Source organism: Petaurus breviceps, unplaced genomic scaffold (genome assembly GCF_028583685.1).
Source record: "Petaurus breviceps papuanus isolate PSGF00001 unplaced genomic scaffold, PetGlider_PUasm1.0 176, whole genome shotgun sequence".
Classification (NCBI taxonomy): Eukaryota; Metazoa; Chordata; class Mammalia; order Diprotodontia; family Petauridae; genus Petaurus; species Petaurus breviceps.
In genome coordinates, this window is record NW_027185771.1 from 25,569,858 (window position 1) to 25,581,792 (window position 11,935).

An 11,935-nucleotide genomic window follows, 5' to 3' on the forward strand; every position below is an offset into this window, starting at 1 on the left:
GCTGAAGGGTGGAGCAGAGCTTCCCTGCTATGAAGATAAAACTCTGCCCCTGATAGGCTGAATGTAGTCACATGGAGCCTGTGATAGGAGGAGTTTTCTGAAGGGAAGCAGAGCCCACAGGAAGCAGGGAATCAGAGCTAGAGAGATGGTGGGAGAGAGAGGAGGAGGAGGCAAGGAGATAGGTTTGTGAGTAAATATTGATCTTGTATTGGTTTGTGGGAAGGCTAAAGGATGCTGCAGCTCTCAGTATTTTTATGGCTTCTGAATATCTTTGGTACTATAATAGTTTTGGGATTTGGTTATCTGGTGTCTAAATAAGTGTTTCAGTTCTGTCCTCTACCTGGAGAATCTGTTATATTTTGCAATCAAAGGTCATGCGATATTTATAGTCACAGTCTTTATCATGATCATGGGCACTGTAAATATTGCATTGGTGCTACAGACATCAAAATCTTTGACAAACTACTATCCAGTTGAGCCATAAGCAACTAATACTTATAAAGGTGATTATTTACCAAAGTGGATGGGTTTCCCAAACCCAGAAATTTTGGGTCCAGTTCCTCTACCCTAATTTTTGCATTCCCTCACTATTATGCAAGCAGTAGTGTGGAGTTACACTGATTGTTAAAATCTTCAGTATGAGTATTAGTACCTTTGAAATCAGCAAAGACTACAAATCAAGGGCTGTTATTAATTTAGTCAATAGTCACACTTCAATAGCTAGCATTTATACAGATCTTTAAGGTTTGCAAAGCACTCTTTATATGTTACCTGGGTTTGGTCCTTACAACAACCCTGGGAGGAAGGTGGTGTTATTATTCCCATTTTACAGATGAGGAAATTGAGGTTGAGAGCAGTTAAGTGACAGGGTCGCATCTGATGGAGGACTTGAACTTGGGCCTTTCTGAATCCAAGGTCAGCTCTATTTACTGTCTCACCTAGTTGTTACCCATGCTCAGACCTGACAAAAACTTTATTAAATCTATCTCAACACAATTCACTGTGAGCAGGAATTTTGGCCCTTAATCTGCTATTGAATGCTTTGAAATATGAAGATTCATTTTTTTATGTCAGCCTACATTCTCAACAAATAACCACAAACAAAGACTGCATGACCACCAGTGAATAGTATCATAGAAGGAACAGGAGTGGATGACTTGGAGAAGAGGAAGGGAAAGGATAATTTAAAATTAAGCACCTACCATGTGCCAAGCATGGTGCTAAGCACTTAATAAATATTAGCTCATTTGATCCTTACAACCTGAGAGGTAAGTACTATTATTATCTCCATTTTACAATGGAGGAAACTGAGGAAGACAAGTTAGGTGACTTGCCCAAGGTCACACAGCTACTGTCTAAGGCTGGATTTGAACTCAGGTATTCCTGGTTCCAGGCCCAGTGATCTATCCATTGCACCAAGATAAATGACTTCTCAAGTCCCTTCTAAAATTAATTCCCCACTCCACATCCCAGGGAAGTTTGAAGTGCAAGTAATGTTATTCCCACTTTACTGGTGAAACTTAGAGAGGTTAAATTAGTCATAAAGCCATGTCATACCTGGGATTCAAATTCAGTCCATTAAAACCACCCCCGTCCCTCATTTTTCAAATGAGGAAACTGAGGCCAAGGAAGGGCAAGGAAATTGCCCAATGTGACACTATAAGCATCAGAGGTGAGATATGAATCCATGTCCTCTAACTACAGAATTAATGCTCTTCTGACCATACCATAAACTGAAGAATTGAGTTGTGACAGGTCAAATTAACTTTCCAAAGTCTCCATGACACACCACAGTAATAATTTAATTTCTTGTCTTGGTATCATCATCTGGCACATAACAGATGCTTAATGTTGTTTGTCCTTCATTTCAAAGAAGATCAGTGACATCACGGGATGATGTCTTAACTAGCCATGAATTGGATTTAAGTGAGGCAGAGTTGCACAAAGTTATCAGCCTTAGTCTCTCGAGAGAGACTAAGTTCAGGGGCAAGACAGAAATCAAGACAACTGGAGACGACTCGGGATGCAGTGGATAATCTTGACATCTCTAATGTCTGACCAAGCTCTAAGCACTCCCACAGCACGTGCTTTGGTCACCTTCATGGCCATTGGAACAAATTGTTCTCATCCACCATTCTAGGGCAGGAAACCTGTTCTTGAGGTAGACTTCCCCCTAACTCATCAACAGATTTGAGGCCTATCAGTTACCCTCAACCTGATTTGGCCCATCTGACAAGACGGTTTATTGGGGTGTGGTTGCTGCAATATGCTACAGCTTCTTGGAGCCACAGATGAGAACTGGGTGCCCGGTGGACACCACCTGATAAGGTTCAGCAGCCCTCACACCAGAAGTGCCAGTCCTGTCTAAACACCCATGCATGCTGACTGAGTCAGCAGCACCATGGAATTCTAAAATGTTGTCACAGTATAATCCTAAAAGGCTAAAGTTGTAAAAAAAAAACCTTGGAAAATAAGAAAGGAGTTTAGAGATCATCTAATCCACCACCGCCCCCCATCCCTGTCAGTTTACAGACAAGTCAACTGAGGTACAAGGGGAAAGTAACTTGTGAAAGGTCACAGAGCCATGACCTGAACTCTCTCAGCTCCCAAGCCAGTGATATTTCTACTAATCCCTCAATTCCATAACTTTAATGCTGCATTTTCACTAATAAAAAACAGACTGTTAGAAGTGGAAGGAAACTTAAGAGATCATGAGGCACAGAGTGGAAAGTTACTTGGCCAAGGTCACAGAAAAGGGCAAATGAGATGCAGAGCTGAGATGTGCTTTAAGGGGTCATGACTCTGATTCTATTAGCCAGTCCAAACTTTTTTTTTTTCCTGTGGGGTTAAGTTTAGAAAAAGGCTCTTTTAAGTGTGTAATCTCATTACCTGGAAAAGAGAGGTATTTTTCCTTCCTAGTTAGTCCAAGTTAGTCCTGCCATATGGGTCTGAAGACACAGTGGGAGACTTTGCTTTTAATGATAATAGTTTGGAAATGTAGGAAATTATGATTTTCTTAATCCCCTTGTTGCTTCTGCATTTGAATATCATAAATGCAAGAAGACCTTTTTTCTCTGGAAACCAAGAAGATTTCAGTGGGCTACCCATGGCGCCTAAGTACTCAGTCAATATCTTCCCCACTTTGTTCTTCAGAATGTCAAGTGGAACTTAGGACTTGATTTTAACATATCTCAAACATTCCAGGAGTGAATGATTTGATATTTTGACAAACTTTCCTAACCAGTCTGGCTGATAAGTTGTTCACATTTCCATCAGAACATTCTTTTTTTCAAAAGAGTAATTCACATAAGAAAATACAAATGTGAGATTGAAAGATAAAATTTACATTTATATATAGTACAACTTGGCATTTCTAGAGAGCTTTAAGGTTTACTAATTTCTATCTGTAAATCATATTTAACCCTCACAACAAGTTTGGGAAATAGGTGCTATGATTATCCTCAATTTCACATATGAGGAAACTAAAGAGAGAAGTTAAATGACTTGCCCAGGGTCACATAGAGAATAAGTGACTGAAGCAGGATTTGAATTCAGAACTTCCTGACTCCAAAACTAATAATTACCCATTAGCAGCACTCTACAACTACTTAGCAGATTTATATGTGAGTGCATACACACATATGCATGTGTATGGATTCTATATATATTACATATAATACATGTCTATACTCATATATGTATACATACATACTATATGTGTATGTGTGTATTCCTTTTTCCACAGAAGTCCTATTCTAAAAGTCCCATCATGTTCTGATGTGACCCTCAGTTCTCCTGACACCCACAAATCTGGTAAAGCTCTATCAAGCTAGAAAAGCTTCAGTATGGAGAGAGTATATATTTATTGTTCAAGGACTGATTCAGTATGCAGCATTTGGACATGAAGTTGATGTGATCAATGGCTAGTTAGAGGATGCTGGAACCCACACTCCCAAAAGAGGGGTGGTATAGGGGAGAGTTTGCCCTGAGGTGTTGGGAGGAACAATATGTACTCTGGTTTTTCTGATAAGTTTCAAGTAAATACCTCTTGGTTAAGGTTAATTAATGCTAAGGGGTTAAATGGAACTGAGAAGCTTATCATTGGGGGTGGGGAAATAAACCAGAGTGAGGGTTTGAGGTAAAAGTATTAGATACCTCTAACCCCTTAAGAGATCCCTAGAATGCTAAGGAAGACATAGCCCGGCTCACTCTGTGACTTGGGTGAGGCCATAAATTATCTTTAAAGACCTTCCACAATTCTAAATCTCATGAAAAAATATGCATTTTATGCAAAATACCCCTTTTCCTGATAGAGATTTTTCTTTGACACACTGACCTATTTTCCACTAATATCCTCTCCGCTCCCATCCCCATCATCCTTCATTGTGGCATATGATGACCCTGGAGTCTTGGATGTTCTGCTAGCTCCTCTAAGTTCTGTCCTGCTAAAAAGACTGAAACCTAAGAAGAAAGCGCTCTGTGATGGACTGTGTGTCCATCATCTAAGAAGGAGCCCTAGCTTAGAGCAGAGAAGATCATCACCGGAGTGCTGATGGTCACCGGGGGACAAATACTTTTGGCTCATGGAGACTGTCTATCACCTAATGTGATAATACAGGGAAAATCAGGGAGTACTTGTTCTCCCCTTTCATTCATAAAAGCAAGCAGTAGGAAAGAGATGTCAGCAGAGCCCTCTGTACTGGGGATCTGCATTAATTGACTGTGGGCAATTCAGAAATGTCTCTGAACCTTTATGTTCAGGGGCAGATGGAGACTATCTCTAAAAATCCACCCAGCTAGACCCTATTATTCTCGTACGATGCAATCTAATAGTGCTTGTAGTCACAGAACCTGGAGTCAAATCCTAGTTTTCAATTTATTAGTTGTTGACCTTGAAGAAGCCGCTTTTCTTCTCAGGGTCTCAGTTTCTTCACTTGTAAAATAAGGGGATTCAGAGGATCACTCAGATGCCATTTAGTCCAACCTCTTCATTTGACAGGGAAGGAAAACTGAAGTCCAGTGGGGGAAAGGTCGCAGATGTCCAGCTAGGATTCAGACTAAGTGACTCCAAATTCAGCACTCCTTCCAAGGTATGGCATATCTAACCAGTTCATCTTCCCTGTACTCCTTTAGAGCTCCAAATCATATCTGCTTGTCATCTTTGGGATCTGAGACATGAAGACCCGAGTTAAGCTTATTGCTCTAAACAATTCATAGGTGACTTTGGGTAGGTTATTAAAGCTCTCTGAGCTAGTGTCCTCATAGCTGCAAAAGAGGATAATAATTCTACTTCCTAACAACAGGGTTTCGACAGGTAAGTGCTTAGAAAACCTTAAAATGTTGCATAAATGTTCTATCACACACATATATACTCATATATACACATGTGTATAGATATATCACATATATATATATATATGCATACACACATACATACAAGGTGTCCCAAAAGTCTTAGCGTAGTATTAAGCTAAATCTTAATAGTAGATTCCTGTCATTTTGAGGTTTCACGTGAAGGTCAGAGGTTTACCCTGTTGGGGATGTAGCAGAATAAATGTTGTTCAGCCTAGCTTGCATCAGTTAGCATCTGTGGTCCCTTCAAACTCTGTGGTTCCATTCTATCATCTCCACTTATCCTTGGAAGACTTTAATAACTTAAAACTCCTCTAAGACTTCTGGGAAACCACAGAGAGAGACAGAAGGAGGGAGAGACAGAGAGAGAGGAAGACAGCAGCGGGAATGCCAGTAATGAAGATCAAACAGGATGGTAAGCAAACTTGGAACAATGTCATTTGAGGACAGTTTAAAGAAACTGGGGATTTTCAGACCAGGAAAAAAAATTACTTAGGTGGGACATAATTTCTGTCTTCAAATATTTGGATGGTTGTTATAAGACAGAAGGATTAGACTTGCAGTAGTAAGTACTCTGCTATGACCTAGAGGGCAGAACTAGGGCCAATGGATGGGAGTAGCAGGGAGGCAAATTTCAGCGCACCAGCAGGAGGAATCCTTCCCATTAAGAAGTGTCTTGCAACAAAATAGGCTACCTTGTAAGGCAGGGAGTTTGCCATCACCAGAGCCAGGTATGAGGATCCTGCAGACAGGAAGGATGCTATGCTTGATTACTTCCCTGGTCTCTCCCAACTGCGATTTTAAGATCCTCTAATAGTGAAAGTCCCCTCCATCTTCTTCATTCAGTGTTCAAAGGTCTCTACCAGATCTTACATTTTATGACTCTGAGAATCACTCGCTGACACTTTTCTCCACATTAATTTCCTGTCTCCATGTTCTTTGTTTACACAAACTAACAACACAACACAAAGGCAGGTGTCAAAAAAGGGACAGCTATGTGTAATTGGTTTTATGGCCAATTTTATCAAATCTATTAGCGGTAAAAGCACTGTAGACAAATAGCTTTCAAACCCTAGTTAACAGAAGAAAAGTCTCATCTTCTATTTCTATAGGGCTTTAAGGTTAAAAAGCACTTCCCTTATAACCACCCCAGAGGTAGGACCACATATTACTGTCCCCATTTTACAGAGAAAACCAAAGTAGAAGTGAGGTGACATAATCACAATCACATGCCCAGAAGGTGTCTGAGCCAGGGGTCAAACTAAATATTTCTTCCTCCCAAGTGCAATGCTGTTTCTTTCATAGCAATTTGCTTCATCAGGCTGCTGGAGACATGGGCTGAGTACTAACTGTAACACAAGGACTCATCTGAGGCAGCCAGCACTCAATAACTAGAGTACACTGGGAAGGAGGAGCTTTCTCTGTACAGTAAGCTGTATGACCCTGGGCAAGTCATGTAACCTCTGTTTGCCTCACTTTCTTTATCTATAAAATGGGAATAATAATAGCACTTAACTCCCAGAGATACTGTAAGGATCAAATGATACATCTGTATACAGCACTTTGCAAACCTTAAAGCACTATATAGATGCTGGTAATTATTATAGCTGTTATTTGTTGTTACTGTTATTACAATTCTCTCCCTACCTCTCATCTTGCAGTCATTATTAACATTATCATTTTCATCATTATTATAATACTCTTCTCTGCCAGGCTCATTGAGGGTAGGGGAGCCCTCCCCACACCCCAGGAGGTGATTAGACCATGATTAGACTTTCTCTGAGCCATCCATATACTAAGTACTAATGACTCAAAAACACCCACCCATAGATCCAGAGCTGGAAGGGACCTCAGAAGCTACTTAGCTGAATGCCCCCCATCCCCATTTTACAGATCAAGAATGTGAAGCCAAGGGAGTTTAAAGTGCCTTGCCCAATATCACAAAGGCAGTAATCCTTAGAGGTGAGGTTTGAACCTAGGTTTTGTGACACCAGAGTCTATGTTCTTTCTACTGTACTGTACTGTACTGTGCTGTCCTGGCACAGGGGAAAGGACCCAGGGTCCTAAGAATCGATACTTGAATAATATTAGTCCTTGACAGGTGTCAGAGATAGAAAAGTCTTCAAATATAGACCTGGCAGTGGACTGTGCATGTGTTTGTGTGTGTAATGGCAAGCACAGAAGTAGCTCACACATGCACCTGGGTGTGCTTCTGAGCTAAATAACAAAAGAACCAACCCAGAGAGTTGGCTGCCATGGGGTTTAATTTACTGGCCATGGCAACTCATGAAACCATCTATTAAACCTTGGGAATTCTAATCCATATCGGTGCAGAGAGTACTCACAGTGATGAAATCAATGTTTTCTTTGAAGTACAAAACCTCTACATACTTTCACAGAATAGCAAACTCAGGCTTGAAAGGGACTTCAGAGGTCATCTAGTCCAACCCAAAACTGAAGAGGAATCTTTTCTACAACATCCCTGGTGGATTATCACATAGCTTCTAGTTTAATACTTCCATTGACAGGGAACTCACTACCTGTCAAAACAGCATATTCATTATGCTTTAGGACAACTCTAATTGTTTGAAGATTTGTTGTTGTTTTTCCCCCTTGGACCCTGCAGAAACCCATCTCTCTCTAACCTCCATTCACTGGCAGAACAGAGTCAGAGTTAGAATAGACCCGAGGGCATCTGGTATAAGCTGTGCCTACAAGAATTCACTCTGCTACATCTCCAACAAGATATCCTCCAGGCTTTCCATGAAGACCTCAAGTCAGCAGGAACTCATTCCCTCCCTGGGATTTTGATTCCATTTCTGAATAGCTAATTGCTGGGAATTATATTAAGACAAAATCTGCTTCACTTTTGATTTCAAGCATTGCTCCTGGTTTGGTTCTTTGGAATGACATGGAAATGTGGAGACTGCCTTCTATACAATAGTCCTTCAAATACTAGAAGAAAGCTGTCAAGCTCCCGACTAAATTTAAGTCATCTCGTCTCTAGGTTAAATATCTGCACTGTTCTTTCTGTTATTCTCACACAGGATGGTCCTGAAACCTTTCACCATCCTCAGTAACCTCCCCTGAATACTATTCGGATCAAAACTGAACTCCTTCTCTTTCCCCCCAAATGCTCCTCTTTTCCTATCTTCTCTGTTAATATGGAGGGTAGGCACCACCAGTCCCTCAGTCCTGCAGGCTCAAAACCTAGGCGTCATCATTGACTCCTCACTCACCCCAACCGCCACACAATCACCCCTTTGCCTTCTCCGACACTGCAAATACCTTGGTGCTGGTCCCCATACCCTCATGTTCATACTACTGCAATAGCTTCTAGGTCTCCCTGCCTCAAGTTTCCCCCTACTCTAGTGTAGCTTCCATTCAGCTGTTCCTATCACTCTGCCTCCTGATTCAATAAACTCTAGTGGCTCTTGGTTACCTCCAGGACCAAATTTAAAAAGTTCTTGGCTGACTTTTAAAGTCAATAATCTAGTTCCCTGCCGCCTTTCCAATCCCCGTCTATCTCACTGCTCTCTATGGAGGAAGAGGATGTCCAGGGATGTTCATTTCTCATCCTTACTTTTTCATACACAAACCCGCTCTCCCATCTAAACATTTTTACTTGCTGACCTCCACTGCCTGCTCCTAGTTTACTTATCTTCCTTCAAGTGCCAGATAAAATTCCAACTTCTACAGGAAGTGCATCAAGATCTTCCTAAATTCTCCTGCCTTCCCTCTGCTGATTTTTTCTAATGTATCCTGTCTATAGCTTGTTTGTACATGGTTGTCTACATGCTGTTTCCCCCATTAGACTGTGAGCTCTTTCAAAGCAGGGGCTATAGTAGTACCAGATTTCAAACTATATTACAAAGTGGTAATCATGAAAACAATCTGGTACTAGCCAAGAAATATAGAAGTGAATCAATGTAATAGATTAGATACACAGTACATAGTAGTAAATGACCAGAGTAATCTAGTGTTTGATAAACCCAAAGATCCAAGCTTTTGGGGCAAGAACTCAACACTTGACAAAAATTGCTAGGAAAACTGAAAAGGAGTTTGGCAGAAACTAGGCATAGACTAACAGCTCACATTGTATACCAAGATAAGGTCAAAATGGATAAATGATTTACACATAAAAGGTGATATCATGAGTAAATTAGGGAACCATGGCAAAATTTACCTATCAGATCTATGGAGATAAAGAAGATAACAGGAAGTAAAATGGGTGATTCTGATTTCATGAAATTTAAAAGCTTTGGTATAAACAAAATTAGTATAACCAAAATTGGAAAAGAGTCTAGAGAAAAAAATTTTAAAGCAAGTTTTTCTGATAAAGGCCTCATTTCTCAAATATATAAGACAACTGAGTCCAATTTATAAGAACACAAGTTTTACCCCCATCTGACAAATGGTCAAATGATATGAACAGGCAGTTTTCAGAAGAAGAAATCAAAGCAATCAAAAGTCACATGAAAAAATGTTCTAAATCACTATTGATTAGAGAAATGAAAATTAAAACAATTCTAAGATATCACCTTACACCTATCAGATTGGTTAACATTGACAGAAAAGGAAAATAACAATGCTGGAGGGGATATGGAAAAATAGGGACACTGATGCACTGTTGGTTGAGTTGTGAACTGGTCTAGCCATTCTGGAGAACAATTTGGAACTATACCCAAAAGACTATAAAACTGTGCATACCCTTTTGACTCAGCGACATCATTACTAGGTCTGTATCCCAAAGAGATCAAAGAAAAGGAAAAAAGAACCTATCTGTACAAAAATATTTATAGGAAACATTTTTATGGTGGCAAAGAATTAGAAATGGAGGGGATGCTCATCAATTGGGGAATGACTCAACCTGTAGAACATGATTGTGAAAGAATACTATTGCACAATAAGAAATGACAAGCAGGGGCGGCCAGGTAGCACAGCAAGTAAGAGCATCTTCTCCACTGTCGGGATGATTTGTGGATCGAATCCGGGCTCAGACACTTAGCACCCACCCAGAAACACCTGGCCTTGTAACCTTGAGCAAGTTACTTAACCCCAATTGCTTAAAAAAAAAAAAAGGAATGACAAGCAGAATGGTTTCAGCAAAACCTAGGAAGACCTATATAAACTGATGCAGTATGAAGTGAGCAGAATCAGAAAAGAATCCAAGACAATTCCAAAGGACCCATGATGAAAAATGTTATCTGCCTCCAGAGAGAGAGAGCGCTGATGAACTGAGTACAGCCTGAAGCAAATTTTTTTAAAACTTTCTTTATTTTTCTTACTTTTGTGTATGTGTGTGTGTGTGTGTGTGTGTTTTCTTTTGCAACATGGCCAATATGGAAATAGTCTACCTGATTTCACACGTGTAACAGATATCATATTACTTGCCTTCTCAAAGGGTTGGGGAAAGGCAGTAGGGAGGGAAAAAAAATCGGTACTCAGAATTTTTAAAAAAATGAATGTTAAAAAAATTTTAAATGTAATTGGGAAATATTTAACAAAATAAATAAAAATGTTAAAAAAAAAAAAAAGCAAGGGCCCATTCTGTCTTTGTAACTTCAGGGCTTAGTACAATGCCTGGCGCACAGTAGACACTTGATAAATGCTAGCTGACTTGAGCTGAGCATGTTAATGTCCTTCCTAAAACATGTCACCAAGAACTGAATGAAAATTTTTTTTTTTTTCTGAGAGATGGCAGAGAACAGCAAGACCATTTCCTTCCTTGGTCCTGACACTATGCCTCTCAGTGCAGCCTCCAAATGAATTAGCCTTCACTTTCAATGTGAAGGAAGCATGAAGCCTCTAGAGTCCCAGATATTCCTCATAGTAATCACAGTGAAGTCACTCCTCTCTTATCACAAGACAATGGAATTAAAAACAACAGCAGGAAACAAACAAAAACACTCCAGGACAGTGTATGTATCTCTCTGATATTCTTTGGAGAGGAGGATGGCACAGTGGAGAGTATACATTTCTCCATCTTATCCATGGGCACAGCACGAGAGACTGTCAAGACCTTGTACTCAATCTACAGCCTAATATACTAATTTAGTAACCGTGAACAAAAAGGAAACAGAGTTTACTCTGAAATAATTTCTTAATAAAAATCTAAATCAGTCTGATCCCTTGATCCCATGTTAGTTCTTCAACTACTTCAAGATATCACTCATATCGTATCTTCCCCAGACTAGTATCACTATTTTCTCCATCTCAACCTGGAACTCATTATTTAACAGACTCTTCTTCCTCCTTGCTGCCCTTCTCCAAACAAGTTCCCATCTGTAAAGGTCTTTCCTAGAAAGAGACTCCCATAAATGAATCCACTATTTCAAAGTGAGGTGACCAGGGCAGTTTAGTAATGCTATCACCAAATTGTAAATAATACAGCCCATCATCTAATTATTTTGAAGCTGTCATATTTAGCTTATCATACACTGATACCCCCCCATATCTTTCTTCATATCAATTCTTAGACAGTCCCATCCTGAAAAGCTATCTTTGTGAGTGTTTATAACCTAAAAAGGGCTTTACAGTTATGATCCACTGACTATGTATAGAAAGGAACTATATGTTTTTC